The sequence below is a fragment of the Nyctereutes procyonoides genome, unplaced genomic scaffold, assembly GCF_905146905.1.
Source record: "Nyctereutes procyonoides isolate TBG_1078 unplaced genomic scaffold, NYPRO_anot_genome, whole genome shotgun sequence".
Lineage (NCBI taxonomy): Eukaryota > Metazoa > Chordata > Mammalia > Carnivora > Canidae > Nyctereutes > Nyctereutes procyonoides.
Window position 1 is genome coordinate 76093 of NW_026575085.1, and position 20441 is coordinate 96533.

The following is a 20441-nucleotide window of genomic DNA, read 5'->3' on the forward strand; positions in this document are numbered from 1 at the left end:
GATCAAGTCCCATATGGGGCTCCCTGCATGGAGCCTGCTTCTCCCTCTGCCTATGTCTCTGCCTCTGTGTGTGTGTGTGTGTCTCTCATGAATAAATAAATAAGATCTTAAAAAAAAGAAAAGAAAATCAGTACAATGCTGTGAAAGAACAAAATGATGGCAAGAAAGAACTCCTTGTAGAGTTAGCAAGCTGAGCCAATGTCCTCCAAGTGTTGGAAGAACCGCTCTACCATTTAGGAAGAAATGACTAATGTGGTAAGAAATGGCAAATAAGAAGTCAAATTAGGTTTGGAGAGGTGGTTACAATAATCCAATGGGCTCCAAAAGTAGAAAATCAAGCCTTTGCCTAAAATATCCACTGGTACATTCAAGAGACAGCAACTTTTTAAAAATATTTATTTATTTATTTATTTATGAGAGAAAGAGAGAGAGAGAGGCAGAGACACAGGCAGAGGGAGAAGCAGGCTCCATACAGGTAGCCCGACATGGGACTCAATCCCAGGTTTCCAGGATCATGCCCTGGGCTAAAGGCGGCACTAAACCAGTGAGCCATTTGAGCTGCCCAAGAGACAGAGACTTTTAACTCTATTTCTAATTGGGGGAACATTGTGGCCCCTCTCCTGCCGGTGTACACTTTCAAGGCCATTACCAAGAAACAAGAGCCTGCACAGCCTGAATTCTGGGTTTCACTTTCCTATTACTGTTACTGGGACTGTGAGGCAAATAAGCAGTAAGTTAGTTTACTTTTGCTTAAGTCAAAACCTAAGAATTTGTGTCTGGTTAGCAACTCCACCATTCTAGTGACAGAGAAATCAAGCTAGTAAAAAAAATAAATAAGCCTACAATTTAGATCCAGATGGAAACTGTAATTGTGTACATGAGTGTAGGTTAGAGGATTCAGGCCATCCAATAGGGAAATGCAGCTGGTGATTCCAGTTCCTCATCAAGACTTCCTCCTTCAACGCAAAGGCTCTCCAAGCAGGAGCCCAGCATTTGGAAAGCCCTCTAATCATCGTTGGTAACTCTCCCTAGGAGAATGATTGCAATGATTTCCAGTGAATGATCTGATTCGTCTCATAAGTCATTCCATAGAATCTGTTTGAGTTTGAAATATGAATTCATTACCAATATCTAAATGTGTATTATTTCTCAGGCATTGAAGTGAACATAACCTTGAAAGCTCACTGCTCCAAGGAATGGACATACACTGTTCTGTGACATGGAACAAACTTTTCACAGCAGACAGTAAGTATAATGCTGAGGATATGGTGGGGTTTTACCTATATTTTCATAAGCAGAACTATATTCTTAGCTCAAAAAAGTTTTGTGACAGGGTCGTTGGCACAAGATGAACTGTCTTGATATGACTGGGGTGGGGAAACCAGACAGACCTTCCAAGGACAGAGCAAGGGATGGCTGATGGCCTGGTAGGTAGGCAGCATTCCGCTATAAGAAAGTTTGGATTCTGGAATTTGGTAGTCAACCTCAAGTGTTTCAAGGTATGAATTCAAGTTGGGGAAAAATGGGGACATGGGAAGATTGAATAGACACCAAGGACTTGGATCACAGCTGGGTGGCAGGACCCTCCACCCAAGGGACTTGGGAAGGTGTGTACTCCCTCGGACATTAGTCAGCAAAGGGGAAATTAGGTAGGCTCTGTTTTCACTGAAGCCCTGAGCAAGGAGCTGCAGGTTCCTCAACGTGGTCTGCCTCTGACTCATTGGTGAGATGGAGCCGAGGTCAGGAGGGCACTATGGCTCCAGGTGGACAGGTTTCATGGCTGTAGGCCAGGGAACATCATTACCTACACTGCAGGACTTAATCAGATCTTGGGGATGTGCTTGGAGTTACATTTGTGCTATAGACACAGGAGGCTGTAACATCTCTTCCCTCCCACAGCTGTCTCTTCCGATCCACCAAAGAAACCTCAGGCTCCGAGAGCTGCTGGGAGAGCCGCGAGTGAGCACAGAGGGAAACAGAGCCTCCAGGCTGAGAGTCTCCTGCCTGAGGACAAGTAGCCATTTGTTACAGGAGGGACAGGGGCACCGACTGACTCACCCAGGAGAGAAGGGGAGGTTTTAACATGGGGGGGCAGCAGACGTGTCTCGGCCTGGCCCCACTGACACCCAGCACCCCTGGTACCCCCGGTACCCCCAGGCCCCAGGTCCCGGCAGCCTGTTGTCTCCGGGGGAGAGGGGGAGCATCTGGAGTGGCAAAGCCTTCCCTGCCTGGTGTGTGACAAAGGTGGCAGAGTGCACAAGTTTTGCTCCCTGCAGCTGGTCAATAAAGCGATTCCTCCTTTTCCACGCTACTATGTGCATCGTACTTCAGACGTGGTTCAGGACACGGGAACTCCCAGCCAGCGTGCACACGGCCTCAGGTGGGCATGGGCGGCCAAACATCTCAAAAGAGTCCTCAGGTACAGCCTGAAGGGACAGAGTGTAGAGGGAAAGACGGACACCCTGGAGACTCGATCTCTGGCTGGGGACCATGCAGGCACCTTGTTACAGCTGTGGAGCCTGCCAAGAGGATCCTGGAGCCTCGAGACAGTCCACCTTGAAATGGGCACTTTGGTGGTCCCAAGGCATCGCTTGGTGACACCAGGGGCTGAGGACCGCTTACGTTGACATAAAATGCCCTGTGATTTCTGGCTAGCTCCCCCTGGCTGGCTCTGCGCCAACTCAGGCGGTGTTTCAGCCCAGGGTTTTCACCCACTGGTGATGGGATGTGCATTACAGGAAGCCAGGGCCACAGACTATTTAGGACTTGCTGTTAGACAAAATGCTCTCAAGTCTGGAGACACAGAAATCTCCGGAGGTCATCGAGTGCCAAGCCAGAATCGAGTTGGGGAAGAGGTGGCCGTGCACGAGGGGGAGAATGTGCTAGAGAGGCTTCTCTGCCTGGCCACCTCTTATTGATCCTCCCAGCCCTACAGCCCAGAGAAGGATCTCTGAGCTCATACCCCGGGCACGAGCCGGGACTGGTATCCTGCTATGTCGGTCAAGGGAGGTACGTCTCAAGTAACCACAGGATGTGTTTGATGGTCAGCAAACAGAGCACATGCCTTGTCCTGCTTGATTCATAAATCATAAATCCCCCTGAGTGTAGTGCTGCCCTGGCCACGGCAAATCACTCTGGCCCAGCCTGCTCCCTTAGGAACTGACACTCACACCCACGTCCTCATCCCCTTCCTAAGATTCCTTACCCCGGGAAGACCTCAGCTCATCGGAGGTACATTGGGTTGGCATCTGGATCTGGGGCTTCCACATGCCCCCCAAGCCGGATCACACCCTGTTGGGAAAACCACTTTTCTATAAACGTCAGCAGGAGCAACCTGGCTGACATATCAGGCCACAGGGATAGGCCCAGGGGGGACAAGCATCAGGAGGATCACCTGCTTTTCCATGGGGGCATGGCCGTAGGATGGAGATGGACCCCCTCCCACCCGCAGCAGCCCCAGGCTGCCCTTCTCTCTGTCCCTTCTTGAATGAAGGTGCCAAAGGGTGACCGGTGGGAGGGTGGAGGAGTCGGAATCTTTTGGCCACACTTCAAGAGGGGTCATCGAGCTGGGTTTCCAGATTCTCTTCCTGGCGCAGATTCTTTTCTGGAAGATGCTTTGGCTAGTTTTCTCGATGCAAAAATAAGTTTGTCAACAATAAAGCCCCAAAAGAACATGGAGAAGAGTAACACATTATATTGACACAAACCAGGCCACCTAACAATCACACAGTCAGCCATGCATGAAGTCCTATAAAACCCAGCCAAATGCGGTCACAAGAGGGGGCTGCAGAAGGGGAGACCGGGACCCAGGGGCAGACACGCACCCCACGACGTGTTCCAGCGCATGTGTCCCGTTTGAACACAGTGAGGTAGGTTTGTGGCGATCTGACCGCATGTTGAGGAAAACCTCCTTTTATCCTTTCGCTACCACGACCCTAATCACTGCTGCAGCAGGACAGGACTCTGGCTCTGGGCGCTGCAAAGGGGCCGTGTCTTATGGTCTCTCTGGAAGCCAGGAAAAGCCCAGAATTGCTAAGGTTAAGACAATCAGTCTTTGGTTCCTACCCCCATCCCCGGGCAGCTCAAACTGGGTCCAGGGTTACTATCCGTAACCTATCCTCACCAACTCATGTTTAAAACACACGTGCACACACCACCCGCCCACACACACGGGCACACACACGCACACACACACGCCCTGTTGTGCGAGGTCGGCCCGGCCCAACCCAGCAAAGCATGGGTCTGGTATGTAAAGTGAGGCCCGTGCCCCGGGCCTGGATCAGGAATCCCGGGTTACATGTCTGGACAACCCTCGACTCATCCCGGCCTCCCCCGGCACCTGTCTGCCGGTGGGGCCTCTCCTAACCCTGCTTCCTGTTCCAGCTCTTCCTGTTCAGACCAATTTCCCATCCTCCAGTGAGGGGAAGTCATGTCATGGCGCAACTGACTTAAGACCTGGCGTCTCCCGTGGAACACTGCAGGTCTAAGGGTTCAAGAGAACACTACGGCAGAAAAGCCAGCTCAATTGGCAAAAACGAGGTCATTGAGTAGGCTACGCACTCCACATACTCGTTCTCCCTGCTGAGAAAGCACAAAGCATTCCTGCCCTGCAGACCTGGAGCTGCTGCCGACTCATCCCTGGGGTTGCCCGTGTCCCTGAGAGCCCGGTGCAGGATCGAGGGCCTTTGATCAACATACATAAGACACAGAAGCAGAATATCTCTATTACACCAAAAGAGACAGCACGAGATCCGTCATTCGCACACAGCTAGTGCAGCTGGCATCCTGGGGAACATGGGGCCCAAGTTGGGGTTGTACAAGGGAGCAAAGACAGAAAATCCTCTAGGCCAGGATGGCGTGGCAGTGAGATTAAGAGCAGGACCTCTGTGGCTTTTCACCTCTCAAGCCCCGTGGCGGCTGTCACAACCCACTGTTAGGGACAGCCCTCAGCGCCCCATCCCACGAGGGGGTTATGACACAAGATGGGGAAGGAGCCTGCGCTGCCCCCAAGAGGCTCCCTCCCCACAGAGGACAGAGGTCCGTGGGGTGGACCCACCAATCCGATTTCGGGCCTCATCTCTACACTCTGGCAGGGGAAGAATTATTCTTACATGTCCTTCCCTGAAAGGAAAACCACTTCCTGATCCAGGCCACTCTCAAAAGCCTGCCCTGTCCCCAATTCTCCACTCTGCCCACTAGTGCCTCCTCCTACAAACTTCCTGATTAGCATGGATTTGCCCGCCCCACTGGGGCTCAGCACTGGGCCTGTGGGAACTGCAGGGCCACAGGTCTCCTATTCTTGGTCCTCCAGAAAGGCAGCTTCCCGTGAGCCGGTGGCCTGCTGGGCCTTCAGGGGTGTGAGGCCACCATGAGGCCAACGTTCTGGCAAAGTGGCATGTCTCTGGCTAGGGGGCAGCTTGCATTCCATGGCCTGGTGGCCGAGCTCGCGGCCCCGGGCCGCCGGGGGTGGCTTCGAGCCCCAGAGAAGTCCAAGGCCAGGTGCTGAGGTTCCTCACCTGGTCCGTTCCCGGCGCTACAGCAACATCGACGACGGAGCTTGCCCCGCGGCACCAAAGGGGCTTGGTCTGTGGGCCCGGATGCCGGCAGGGGCTCAGGCGCTGGGCACTCCCTGGGGTGGGGGCGACAGCTGTGGGGTTTGGAGAGAACCTTCAGGAGGAAGGCCTCTGCGGGGAAGTGTGCACCGTGGACTGGCAGGTTAATGTCAGAGGCTCCTCCAGGGTCTTGTGCATACCTCCGGCTCCAGCAGGTCAGTGGAGTGGTGCAAGGTGCAGGGACACGCCCCAGGCCACCACGTTCGGCCTAGCGCAGGCCCTCAGAAATGGGCGGGGGTCCATGTTGCTGGGATGGATGTCGCCACCAGGTCCCCGGAGGGCCAGACCCACTCTGCTACCCCAGCGCCAGGCAAAGGAACCTCCTCCTCCCCAGGGTGATCCTGCCAAAAAGCCAAGCTACTCTTTGGGAGCCCCCAGGCACCTCTGGGACCTCCGCCACCCGGGATGCACGGAGGCACAGCCAGGGAAGTGGGAGCCCCGGACCTCCATCAGGAGGGTCTGAGCAGGGTTCGACCCAAGTCTAGGCCAGAGGCAGCCCCAGCCTCCCGGGAACCCCTGTGGACGGGCACAGGGTCCCCTTTTAGCCCCCTTTTAGGTCTCTGGCCCTGGGAGGTATTCGGTGACTTTCTTGGGTGCCCATCTGTCCCCAACGTCACACAGTGGCCATCACGAGGACACCAGCTTCACAGAACGATGTCTATGACCCAGGAGTTCTCTGACAATATCCACCTGGCACAGTCGCCAGGGTCACCAGCTAGGAGTGTCATTTACCGGCCCCTAGGACACGCACCGCCAGCAGCACAGCCTGATCAGCACTGCTGGAGCACAGTTAGGCAGAGAGGGGATCCCCATCTAGGGACCCCGACAAAAAGATGAGTGCCCGTGAGCAGCAGCACTGGGGAGGGAGCAGTTGGCAGTGGGGAGACAGGACCAAGCCCAAAGATCTACAGGCTGAAGCCACGGTCAGGAGAGACAGGGCAGGGGCTATGGGGGCTGCCAGCTGGGCCCCAGGAGCAGGACGCCCGCAATCCTGGCCCGGCCACTGGGCAGCAGGCTGCCGGCCTCCCAAAGGAACCTCGTGCGGGGCCTGAGGGGTTTGATGGCCGTGTCTCCGGGACCCAAGGGTCAGGTGGCAGGAAGGACTGCCCACTGGCCCTCTCTGCGGGACACAGTGGCTCATCTACAGAATGCCCCCAAGTGCCCACCAGCTGTGGGGCCGGTGCTTCCAAGGCAGGATCACATCTCATTGTCACTACTTTGCACACTCATGTGGCTACGGTGGAAACTTGTTGGTTTCCTCGAAGGCCCTGGGCCCCCCCAGGAACTCGTTGCAGGCAGGGTCACTGTCCGCCACCTGCTGGCGCTCCAGGTAGCCTTCCTGCACCGACATGTTGGTGAAGTGGCCCCTGGGCTCCCCATAGACTATGTGCTCTTGGCCATTGCCACCCCCGTGAACCTCAGAGTCTCCCACACCTCCTCCTTGAGGACACATCTGTCCTGCAGGAGGATCAACCCCAGGACCAGCCCCAGGAGGCTGGTCTTGGGGATACCCCACTGATCGCTCAGCATCCCATCCCAGGTGAGCCCCGGGATGGGGTTGAGGATGTAGGAGTGCTCGCTGGGATCCACTTCAATCACGTCTAGGCCAAAGACCAGCCGCAAGCAGATGGACGCTTGGCTCAACACCGTCTTCATGTGGAAACTGCCCTCCACCAAGGGCTCCTCATCTCGTGCCTCCCCTGGGCCACTGGGGCCAGGAGGCTGGGGCTAGGCAACGCCACCGGCTGCCCCACCACTGGAGAAGGAGTCAGCACTCTGAGAGCTCTGGGGAGCACTCAGGGCAGCGGGAGTAGCAGACCCCTCCTCTGGGGGGCCAAAGACCATGCCAGAGAAGGACAAGGAAGGGCAAGACGAAGAGGAGGAGGAGGAGGAGGGGGGGAGGAGGAGGAGAAAAAGGAGGAGGAGGAGGGGACAAAAAGAGATGAGATAGGGGGTACGGGGAAATGGGGGAGAGTGGGGAGGTGGAGCCTCCTCCTCCCCTTCCTCCTCCTCCTCAGCCCCAGACAGCTGGGCATCCACCAGGCCCTGGGCCTCCTCTAGGTCTTCTCCCTGCTTCCAAAGCTCGCTGCTCTTCCCTAGGGGCATGGTGTCAGATTCGGGTTGAACCTAAGGACAGAGTTGGGAGAGCTTGTCAGGGGGCAGCCCGGCCAAGACACCCCGAGGTGCCAGGGCTGACAGGGGCCGTGCCCAGCTCCCCTGCAGAGGGCTCCCCTGTATTGGTCTGGGAAAACCCCTGAAACCAGGGACAGAGAGAGTGTGCACCTCACCTGGACAAGTGGCTCTGGCCCACGCCTCCTCAGTTCTGTGTCCTGAGGGACCCCCGCCTCAGACCAAGGCCTCTGCTGCCAGTTCTTGAAGTCCCTGCATGAGGGAAGGAGAACGGTCCTCAGGGTGCAGACTGCCCAGCCCAGGGGCCCAGTGTGGACAGGAGGGCTGGCTCGTAGTCTGGGAGGAACCTGGCAGTCCAGGTGGGAAGGTACCCGCCCGGGCCTCTCATGGGTCTGCCCCGGCCCTGTCCTTACAGGCCAAATAGCCCTGCAAGATCACAGGACCCCGACACTCCACAGGAGGAAGCCAGGGGCCCAGCCGTGGCCACACCTGCCAAAGTCTCCAGGATTCTTCCTGGATCATGCATAAGGGATGGGCCAGCTCTGGCTTCCATCTGGGCTGGGATGGAGTGACTCTGGGTCTTCACCTGGACCCCATGCAAGGCCTGGGAAGACTCTCCGGCTAGCCCTGAGATCTGTCATTCATACACAGCTAGTGCAGCTGGCATCCTGGGGAACATGGGGCCCAAGTTGGGGTTGTACAAGGGAGCAAAGACAGAAAATCCTCTAGGCCAGGATGGCGTGGCAGTGAGATTAAGAGCAGGACCTCTGTGGCTTTTCACCTCTCAAGCCCCGTGGCGGCTGTCACAACCCACTGTTAGGGACAGCCCTCAGCGCCCCATCCCACGAGGGGGTTATGACACAAGATGGGGAAGGAGCCTGCGCTGCCCCCAAGAGGCTCCCTCCCCACAGAGGACAGAGGTCCGTGGGGTGGGCCCACCAATCCGATTTCGGGCCTCATCTCTACACTCTGGCAGGGGAAGAATTATTCTTACATGTCCTTCCCTGAAAGGAAAACCACTTCCTGATCCAGGCCACTCTCAAAAGCCTGCCCTGTCCCCAATTCTCCACTCTGCCCACTAGTGCCTCCTCCTACAAACTTCCTGATTAGCATGGATTTGCCCGCCCCACTGGGGCTCAGCACTGGGCCTGTGGGAACTGCAGGGCCACAGGTCTCCTATTCTTGGTCCTCCAGAAAGGCAGCTTCCCGTGAGCCGGTGGCCTGCTGGGCCTTCAGGGGTGTGAGGCCACCATGAGGCCAACGTTCTGGCAAAGTGGCATGTCTCTGGCTAGGGGGCAGCTTGCATTCCATGGCCTGGTGGCCGAGCTCGCGGCCCCGGGCCGCCGGGGGTGGCTTCGAGCCCCAGAGAAGTCCAAGGCCAGGTGCTGAGGTTCCTCACCTGGTCCGTTCCCGGCGCTACAGCAACATCGACGACGGAGCTTGCCCCGCGGCACCAAAGGGGCTTGGTCTGTGGGCCCGGATGCCGGCAGGGGCTCAGGCGCTGGGCACTCCCTGGGGTGGGGGCGACAGCTGTGGGGTTTGGAGAGAACCTTCAGGAGGAAGGCCTCTGCGGGGAAGTGTGCACCGTGGACTGGCAGGTTAATGTCAGAGGCTCCTCCAGGGTCTTGTGCATACCTCCGGCTCCAGCAGGTCAGTGGAGTGGTGCAAGGTGCAGGGACACGCCCCAGGCCACCACGTTCGGCCTAGCGCAGGCCCTCAGAAATGGGCGGGGGTCCATGTTGCTGGGATGGATGTCGCCACCAGGTCCCCGGAGGGCCAGACCCACTCTGCTACCCCAGCGCCAGGCAAAGGAACCTCCTCCTCCCCAGGGTGATCCTGCCAAAAAGCCAAGCTACTCTTTGGGAGCCCCCAGGCACCTCTGGGACCTCCGCCACCCGGGATGCACGGAGGCACAGCCAGGGAAGTGGGAGCCCCGGACCTCCATCAGGAGGGTCTGAGCAGGGTTCGACCCAAGTCTAGGCCAGAGGCAGCCCTGGCCTCCCAGGACCCCCTGTGGACGGGCATGGGGAGGCCGGAGTCCACTTTTAGGTCTCTGGCCTTGGGCGGGACTAGGTGACTTTCCCGGGTTTGGTATGACAGACAGCGGGGGCTGAGTCCAGCGGCTGGGGGGTGGGTTGAGCTCAGGTACCAAGGATGGTACGTCCACCAGATGAGCTAAACTAGCTCAGGGTCTGTCCTGTTGGCATTGCCCACTCCTGCTGGTCACAGTCCCACAGCTAGTGGGGTGGGGACCTCCCAGGAAACCTAGCAGACCTCCAAAATGAACTCGCACAGACCAAAGTCGGGAAGGACAGAAGCTCCCAATAGAACCCGATAGAACCGGGAGGCATCCCCACCCTGTGTGAGGGACCAAGCTGAGTCCTCTTCCAAATTGCTCTGGTGCAGCCCTATGCCCCGGGACCACTGGTTGTGCCAAGAGGCCCCCTAGGGAGGCGGGAGGGTGACCGAGGCCATGCAGGTCATCGGCCCAAATCCAGCAGCACTAGCGTCCCCGTGAGAAGTGGAGGACACGTGGACATCTGCCTCCCCGCCCCACCTGTGCACGAGGCTGGACCACGGGAGGGACCCAGCGACACGAAGGCCTTCTCTGAGCCGGGACGAGAGGCTTGCCCACCCCGGAAACAGAATGTCTAAACCCTGGTTCTTGGACTTGGAGCCTCCAGACCTCGGGGAACATGAGGGGCTGCGGGGACACGGCCGGCTTCCCACACAGCAGAGCCCGAGCGGCCCGGAGCTCAGGAGTGGAACCCAAGCCTCGCCCGTGCCAGGAGACACCGGGGCCGGAAGACAGCTGTGCCCATCTGTCCCCAACGTCACACAGTGGATGTTCCCTGTCCGAGGTGGAAAGAGCACGGTCCTCGACCCTGGGAGCCCACGTGCGAGTTTTCAAAGAGCTAGAAGTCAAGCAGCCACTCCCACATGCCCGAGTGCGCGGGTACCGGCTGCCAGGACAAAAGTCATGGGTCCCCTCCCAGATCTGAAGCCCGGGAGTCGAAGGGTACGGTGCCGGCAGGCTCGCGACCTCTCTGTTCCTTCCGCCAGTGGCCACGCTCTTGCCGCCTCTGCACACGGTCACCCCGCGCTGCGTGCACACCCCAGGTGCTGTCGCCTTCCCCACGTCCCCTCCTACTCTTCCTGAGGACACCAGCCATATGACATTAGAGCTCACGTTCACTGGCTCCGTCTGAACCCCGTCAGCACGTGGAAGGCCCAAAGTCCAGCAGCACACACACTCGGGGGTGCGGGCGTATGGTGGCAACACGTGAATCTGGGAGGCCCGGCGATTCGGTCCCTAACAATGACCAGCGGACACCCCGGGGGGTTAACAGGAACTGGCAAATGCTTTGAAATGGACAAAAACCCCAGCAGTGGTGTCGAAGCTTACGGGATGAGGTCAAAGCAGCCCCGAGAATTCTCCAGCTATAAACGCCCAACAGCACAAACACAAACCCCACACGCTGGCCACACCCCAAAGACACCTAACACTTCTGTGGGCTTTCCCTCCCCCACCCCTCGCACCAAGCGATTCCCTGCAGCACCAGCTGGGTGTCCCGATTCCATTAGTGATTCGCTTCCCACACTCTCTCCCCGGAGACAGCACCACACCCCACGGGTCAGGGGCTCAGGCCCACAAGAGCGCTTCCCACCGTCGATGCCAGTCCCAGGGAGCAGGTCCCCAGGTTCCCCACGGCTCAGCCTGAGAGGGCTACAAACCGGAGGTTCTCTCGGCCCTACCCCCGTGGAGCTGACCATTTGCTAGAACAGGTCAAGGAACTCAGGGGAACACATTTACCCCTCGAGTAGAGGGCAGGAGCGGCCAGGTGAAGACAACCCGTGGGGGAGGTCCGGGAGGATCCTGCGCACAGGGCCACCTGTGCCCAAAGATTTGGGTGGCACCACTCTCCTGGAATGTGGAGGTCTTCACCCTCCTGGAAGGCCCCCACACCCCATTAATATTGGGATTTCATGGAGGCTTCCTCGTGTTGCCACGATTGATTACTGATTGCTTGAGCCTGGGTAACACATCCTCAGAGGGACAGAACGACCTCCCTCCTCCCGGGCCCGGGATCAGAAGACGAGTGTTGCCTGGTTCCCGATCTCCACATCCGGAGAAAGCAGGCCCGAGACACACGCTCACGACCGTGGTGTCTGTGGACACCGATGTGGACCGGGCCTTGTACGTCTGGGTGTCACCCTGCCAAAGTACAGCAATGCTTGACCTTGCAGGGAGACTATGCCCATGTCACCCGTATGAGCCGTGTGACCCTGCACACGGTCAGGCTAGCGGAACGTCCATCGGGGCAGGGGGAGCCTTCCACCGCCACAGCAGGTGAGCGCCCTCCAGGGGCCAAACCCGAAGGTGTGGGCCTCAGGGTCCTCCCTGCCGCCAGCAGGGGTCCAGCTATCCTCCGGGGAGGGGGGGACATCTTGCCGACGCTCCACGTCCCACGATTGGGGGACCGTGGGAGTCCCGGGCACTGATGCCACCAGCAGCCTGACAGACCCCCACCCACGCGACCTCTTAGTAGCACCTCGGGGTCACCATCCTTTCTACCTGGATGCCAGGCCCTGGGGCCACGTGGGGGCATGACTGAGTGTGTGAGGAAGGAGAGGATCGAACACACACGGGGCTGGAAGAGCTGTGGTCCCTCGAGGGCCTCCCTGGGGTTCAGGTGTGGCCCCGGCTGAGTCTGGCCCCTTGTCGCCCAGCTGACTGGGGCCCCATGTCATCCCACAGGCTCATTGCCCAGGGCAGGCAGCACGTCAGCCACCCGGCAGGCCAGCAGGTGAATACCTAACCCAGGGGGTCTAAGGACACGCACTGCATCCCCACAGGGGACAGTCCCGGGAACCCTTGGCACACCCCCTCTCTCTGGGGGCGGGGCCAGCTTGGCTTGGCCAGCTGCGGGCCTGAAGACAGGCAGGGAGGCCCAAGTCGGGCCCAGGAAAGGCCCCAGGGCAGGTGCCAGCGGTATTTGTCACACAGGGCAGGCTGGTGGAGGCAAGAGAGCAGGTCAGAGAGCAGCCAAATGGTGCATTCAGAGCAGGCTTGCCCATGGCTCAACAACGAGGTCTCCTGAGGAGCAGGACCATGGCCGAGGTGCCTTGTGCCAGCCTGTCAGGCCACCATCTCCAGGCATTTACATAACGTCAGGACTTCCTGCTGGGGACAGGGGACGTTGTGCATAATCGGCCGTGGCCTGCTGACAACTGCCAGACACCTGGCCGCTGTGTGTGAATATAGACATTGCGGGACAGGACCTGGCACCCTGGAGATGCCTCCCCGAGGACCCACATGCTGGTGCTCGGGTGTCCTGAGTGCTCCGTGCCAGCAATCCATGGTGGCCTGGATCAAACCCCTGGCCCCAGCAGTCACTTTTCTCCCAGGACAGCATGCAGGGTCCCCGCATCCAGCTGGGACTGTCCCACAGGGCCTGCTCCTGTGACTTGTCCTAAGGCCACTCGCCTCAGGATGCTGGGTGCTCCTCCTTCCCCCTCTCGAGGGGTAACTGACCTTGTGCACTGCCTGCCTCCTGGGGACCCAAAGGCCCTCCTGCCCGGCTCTTACAGAATCCTCATGTGAGCCTGGGGACCTGTGGGATGTGGGGGAGCATTCCGGTCACCACTGCATTCACCCAACACTTTCCTCTGCTCAAAGTAGCCGTTTCGGGACCCTAGGGTCCCAGCGGCTCTGGGGATGGCTGATAGGTACACACCCGGTCTCTGCTTAGCCTCAGAGAACCAACCTCACAGTGGCCTTCAAGAGGGCACCAGCTTCACAGAACGATGGCTATGACCCAGGAGTTCTCTGACAATACCCACCTGGCAAAGTCGCCAAGGTCACCAGGCTAGGAGTGTCATTTACCGGCCCCTAGGACACGCACCGCCGGCGAAGGCTGGTCAGCACCCCCGGGAGCACAGGTAGGCAGAGAGGGGATCCCCAGAGCAAGATGAGTGCCCGTGAGCAGCAGCACTGGGGAGGCAGCGGTTGGCAGTGGGGAGACAGGACCAAGCCCCAAGGTCTGCAGGCTGAGGCCACGGTCAGGAGAGACAGGGCACGGCGGGCAGCAGGGGCTGTGGGGGCTGCCGATTGGGCCCCAGAAGCAGGACGTCCCTGATCCTGCCCTGGCCACTGGGCAGCGGGCTGCCGGCCTCCCGAAGGAACCTTGTGCATGGCCTGAGGGGATTGATGGCTGGGTCTTGGGCACCCGAGGGTCAGGTGGCAGGAAGGACTGCCCACCAGGCCCTCTCTGTGGGGCACAGAGGCTCCTCTGCAGAATTCCCCCAAGCACCCACCAGCTGTGGGGCAGGTGCTTCCAAGGCAAGATCACATCTGATTGTCACTACTTTGCACACTCACCTGGCTGTGGTGGTTCAGGGGGAGGGATCCCTCCTCACTCCTAGCACCTTGCTGCACTTCCCATGGCAGGAACCTCGAAAATCTCCACGGGTTGACAATGTGCCCTTTCCCCTGATGCACTGCCACCTGCCAGTGTCTGCTACTGTCCCATTTCAGGAGAGACCGGCACACGGGACCACTGGCAAATGAGGACCGTTAGTGGTTGGGAGAAGATCCAGCCTTATTGTAACGTTCCCCACCACACCCCCTGCCCTAAGAATTTCCTGTTCCCATGACATATCCCAGGATGGGAGAGCAAGGGGAACCGAAGAGAAACTGAGCAGAACGAGCTGTCTGCACACGACCCTCCCAGACCACATAGGATTCAATGGCCGTGACGCCGGGGCAGGATTCAGGGCACGCCTCCCCGCCTTCCAATGGGACAGTGGCCGCTAGACACAGTCCCCGAAGGTGGTGTGACCCTGGGCCCCTCTTGTCCTTACTGCTCACATGCAGAGCCTTGTAGGGAGCAGAGCTCAGCCGATGTGTGGCCGAGAGGGAGCTGCCAGCAGGGCTCCCCTGGCGTTAGGACCCTTCTCTCCCTTTCCTGAAGAACCAAGTGAATGCAGGAGCGCACATCGACGACACTTTGGAACAATGGCACACGGCAAGGGTAGAAATGAAAAGTGAACAAGGTTTATTTTCCTATTTCCACACTCCAGCACTTGCCTGCTGCACCCTTGGCCTTTCCAACAGATTCCAACGCCATTGCCCTGTGATTTCATCCAGAACCCAAACAAGGAGGGCGGGTCTCCCAACTTGTATCCAGGACATGACAAAACTCTAACTCTTGAGCTGGGGAAGTAAGATCGCAAAGGGGTGCGTGTCACTCACACTGGGCTGCGGGAACCTTCTATCCCAAGGAACAAACATGGGGAGCTTCCTCAAAGGAACCAGGCTCCGGATGCCAGGGTCATTGCAGAGCCCAGGCCCCCAGAGAGGCTCTTGGCCCTGCTTTCCCCCAACCTGCCCTGGCCCTTAACCCTGAGAACGCCCAGGCTTTTCTCTTTACACACCCAACAGAACAATACCGGGAGGAAGCACCCTAAGGCCTCCCTTCATACTGGCCCCACAAAAGCTTGGAAAGGGCCTGGCCATGCTTGGGGCTGCAGCCCCCTCTTCCTTATCTCAGAATCTGTTCTCACAGGACCAGGGAGGACCCCAGGTTTTTGCTACCGACCTGGAGCACAAAGTCCATGCCCTGCAATTTGTTGGTTTCCTTGTAGGCCCTGGGCCCCCAAAGGAACTCGTTGCGGGCAGGGTTGCTGCCCGCCACCTGCCGGCGCTCCAGGTAGCCTTCCTGCACCCAGACGTTGGTGAGGAGGTTCCCGGGCTCCCCATAGACGATGTGCTCCTGGCCATCGCCCACCCCCGTGAACCCCAGAGCCTCCCACACCTCTTCCTCGGAGACACATCCGTCCTGCAGGAGGATCAACCCCAGGACCAGCCCCAGGAGGCCGGTCTTGGGCAGGCCCCACTGACCGCTCAGCATCCCATCCCAGGTGAGGCCCAGGATGGGGTTGAGGACATAGGAGTGCTCGCTGGGATCCACTTCAATCACGTCTAGGCCAAAGGCCAGCCGCAAGCAGATGGTCGCTTGGCTCAAGATGGCAGGGAAGTCGTCCTGGTATTCTGGGGTGAAGAATCTCTCCAGCATCTCTGCCTTGCTGGTGGGCTGCTTGTTGCGATACTTGAGGAGCAGGAATTCCACCAGGGCAGCCGTCTTCATGTGGAAACTGCCCTCCACCAAGGGTTCCTCAGCTCGTGCCTCCCCTGGGCCGCTGGGGCCACGAGGCTCGGGCAGGCCAAGGCCACCAGCTGCCCCACCACTGGGGGAGGGGTCGGCACTCTGAGAGCTCTGGGGAGCACTCAGGGCAGCGGGAGTAGGAGACCCCTCCTCTGGGGGGCCAAAGACCATTCCAGAGAAGGACAAGGAAGGGAAGACGGAGGAGGAGGAGGGGGGGGAGGAGGAGAGAGAGGAGGAGGGGGAGGAGGAGGCAGAGGAGGAGGGGGAGGAGGAGGGGAGGATAGAGAGAGATGAGATAGGTGGTATGGGGGAGATGGGGTAGAAGGGGAAGGTGGAGCCTCCTCCTCCCCTTCCTCCTCCTCCTCAGCCCCAGACAGCTGGGCATCCACCAGGCCCTGGGCCTCCTCTAGGTCTTCTCCCTGCTTCCAAAGCTCGCTGCTCTTCCCTAGGGGCATGGTGTCAGATTCGGGCTGAACCTGAAGACAGAGTTGGGAGAGCTTGTCAGGGGGCAGCCCGGCCAAGACACCCCGAGGTGCCAGGGCTGACAGGGGACCCTGTCCGGCTCCCCTGCAGAGGGCTCCCCTGTGTTGGGCTGGGAGAGCCCCTGACATCAGGCTGAGAGAGAGCGTGCACCTCACCTCGACAAGTGGCTCTGGCTCGTGCCTCCTCAGCTCTGCGTCCTGAGGGACCCCCGCCTCAGACCGAGGCCTCCACTGCCAGGTCTTGAAGTCCCTGCACCAGGGAAGGAGGAGGGTCCTCAGGGTGCAGACTGCCAGCCCAGCCCTGGGCCCCAGTGTGGACAGGAGGGCTGGCACATTCTCTGGGAGGTCTCCAGCATTCAAGGTGGGGAGTCCCCTCAGCCTCTCAAAAGACTGCCCCGGCCCTGTCCATCTTAGGGCAAACTGTCCCTGCAAGATCACAGGTCCCCAACATTCCACAGGAGGAAGCCAGGAGCCCAGCCGTGGCCACACCTGCCAAAGTCTCCAGGATTCTTCCTGGATCATGCATAAGGGATGGGCCAGCTCTGGCTTCCATCTGGGCTGGGGTGGGTCACCTCTGGGTCTTCACCTGGACCCCACGCAAGGCCTGGGAAGACTCTCCGTCTAGCTCTGAGGCCACCCTCCTTGCACGGGCCCCTGCCACGACCCCCCACCAGCCAAAGTCCAGAGAAATCAGTTGGGCCACCCGTCCCGCCTCTCCCCATGGCCCACACGTGGTCCCTAGGGATCCTGCTGTGGGAGGCATCCCCTCATATGTCACGTCGACCGTCGCCAGTGCCTGGTCCAGGGCCAGGGCAGGGCACCCGCCTCCTCTGCTGACCTGAGTCCACACCCTCAGGCCCAGGCCCTCCCCTCCCTGAAACATTATCCTGCCAGGGCCTGCTCTTCCTCCGGGCCTCAACCCCCTATAGAGGACACGTGCCCCTCACACCAAGACCATACCAACCCTAGGCCAGCCCACCTTCCTGCCGCCCACCCGCCCCAGGGACAAGTGAGCATGCCACTGAGGGCCAGCGCTCTCCCATCCTCCGTGGGCTGCGCACAGGGCAGGGCCCCACTCCACTGCACTGGCTTCTTTGCTCATGGGCCAGGTGGGGCCAGCCAGGACGTCCCCAAGGTCCTCACCCTGACTCCCCGCTGGCCATACACCCTCCACACACACCCTCACCAACCAACCCTGAGGTCCTGCTACTTTGAAGCACAAGCCCTCAGGCCCTAACACTCAGAGGTGGACATCAGGACGGCAGCATGGGCTCATCTTGCACGGGGCCTCCTTCCTCCCTGGAGTGAATGTGCTGGGGCCCAGGGCCCGTCAGTCCTCCCTCTGGTCCTCACCTTCAATCCCCTCAGGCCCCGGGTCGGCCCTGGGCAGTCTCCAATCCTGCTCCTTCCTCCAATACCCCAGGCTCTAGGAGACTTGGCTGGCAAGCCAGGGCATGCCCCAGGTGGTCATCGGGCCCCGGGGACTCCCAGGACCCGTTCTAGGCTGCGTCCCTAGGGCTCCAGTGCCCCTGTGGTCCTGGCCTTGGCCGCCAGCCACACGTGGGCCATTGCCCCTCACCCCACCCGACCCCGCCACTGCCCACACCCTGGAGGCAGTGCTCCAGCCCAATGGCCACAGGTGTGGGAGGCCCCGTCGCACAAGCATCCACGCAGCTCGGGACTCGTCCACAGGCAGGCTCCCGAGGCTGAAGCAGGGGCAGGGCCGCGGTGCTGGGGGCTCCCTGGGAACCCACTCCCTCGGGGGTCTCAGTCCCTCGGGGGTCCTCCCTCCAGCCCTAACTGACCCCGGGCCCCTCGGGCCGACGACCGGAGGCCAGGCCGCTCACACCCAGGCCCTCCCCTCCTCCCAGACCCCACCGGGGACAGGGAGTGACCGTCTTTCCATCAGGACCGCGACCCAGCCCGGGGACTTCCCAGGGCTCACAGAGGGGGCTGAGTTGGGGGGCCGGGGACAGACTCCCTGGGCCCTTCTTCCCCACCCCTGCTGGTGGGGCTCCCTGGGCAACTGGGCCTCTGCCTGGCTCCACTCGGCCTGCCTCACGGGACGGACTGTGGACTGGGGTGCGGGGTCCCTCCGTCCTCCATGGACATCCTCGCCAGGAACCCAGCAGGACCTGGGCCCACCCTCTGCCCCCTCAGGGAGGCCCTGCTCTGAACACCAGCCCCTGGTCTCTGAGACCCCGGATGGGAGGGGCCTCACCACGTGTTCCACCCCACCACGACCTTCCCGGGACCGACTCTGGGCTGGGGTGTGGGTCCCCCGGGCCTCCTCCACATCCTCACCGGGATTCCCAGCAGTACCCGGGGCCCTCCCCTCTGCCCACATGTCCTAGTCCCTGCTCCTGACGCCAGGGGCCCCCAGTGCCTCGGGAGGCCCGGATGTGGAGGTCTGAGCACCCATACTCCCACGTGAGGGCAAGTCCCCATCCCAGGGGGCCTCATAGCCCTGGCGACCCTCCGCAGGGTCCCCTCTGTCGTCCTCAGGGTCCATCCCTCGCCTCCCCTTAGCCCCGCGACCCTCCCCTCCGCCCCCCTCAGCATCTGCTCCCGCCACACCAGGCCCCAGGCTCTCGGGTACCCGGATGTGCCAGGCCTGCCGCACCCGCCGCCACCATCCGGCCCCATCCCGCTCCCCCGCGGCCTTCCCGGGCTCACCGTGGGCCCTGACCTCCGCCGGGTCCCCTCTGTCCTGGGCACCTGTGTCCCTGCCCCTCCCACCCCGCCCCCACAGGCACCCCCTGTGCCCCTCCCCCCTCAGGCCCCGGCAAACCTCCCTTCGGACCTGGCTCCTGAGCTCCGTGGGCTCCGGTCCCCACCCCCACACCGCGAGCGCATTTCCCCGGTGGCCGCGTGTGTCCGGCCTCCCCAGGGCCGCCCCCCAGCCCCGAGGTGGGGTCCCAGTGCGTCCATCTCTCGGGGAGGAGTGGAGGCATGAAGGTGGGACGGGGGACCCTGCAGTTCTCCCTCAGGTCCTCACCCCGCTCCGGGGAGGGCCCGGCCTGTCCTGCCTCTGGGCCCCCCTCAGCTCCACGCCGCGGCCCCGCCTTCCCCCGCGAGGATTCTCGGGATTCCCGACAGGCCCCCTCCAGCCGCCCTCTGGGCCCGCTCCGGGCACTCCCTGCTCCCCTGGCTGCCGCCAGCCCGGGCCTGCCCGCCTTCGCTCGGCGGGGCCTTCAATCCGACCCCCCACCGAGGCCCCCCGCTCTCTCAGGCCTCCGAGGCGGACGTCGGCCCACGTCCCATCCGGACCCCGTGCCAGGGTCCCCAGCGCTCCCAGCAGGTGGGTCCGGCGGAGATGGGCTCCGGGCTGGGGGGTTGGGGGGGAGCAGGCCCTCCCAGGACTCTGGCTGGCCTGGGCCTGCCCCCGTCACCTTGCCACACAGTCTGCGCTCGCCCACCCCCCCAAGCCTCAGGTCCCCGCTTCCCCACCTGGAGGCAGAGTGGAGGCCGGCCTCTGTCCCCCGCCCGCTGCTCGCTCCTCAGCTGCACACTAGGAGTCGCGCTGCCCACGGAGACCCCGGGCCCCAGGGCCTCGGCCCCTGCAGAGCCTTCCCCGGGGGCCGACCCCCCCTCACCCTTCCACCCCTTGGGGCTGGCGCAGGCCTCAGGGCACCCCTCCCCATCTCCCTGCGGGCCGGCGGCCTCTACACACAGTCCCCGAAGGCGGCGTGGCCCCGGGTCCCTCGTGTCCTCACTGCTCACACACAGGGCCTTGCAGGGAGCAGAGCTCAGCCCTGTGTGGCCGTGAGGGAGCCGCCAGCAGGGCTCCCCTGGCCTCCCGCGGGCCCTTTCTCGTCCTTTCCGCCGGCCCGGCCCATGCCGGAGCACACCGGTCCGGGTTCCTTGGGCCCTTGCAGAATGAACGGGCCAGGAGGCACAGGAAGCCAGAACAAAAGACTTTTCCTTTTTATTGGCTGCACGATCCGACCCGGTCCTTTGACCCCTCCGTCCTTGCTGCTTCCCAAGCCATTTCTGTCCCAGTGCCCTGCCTGGGATGAGGATCCGGGTGGAGCCCACACAGGGACGGA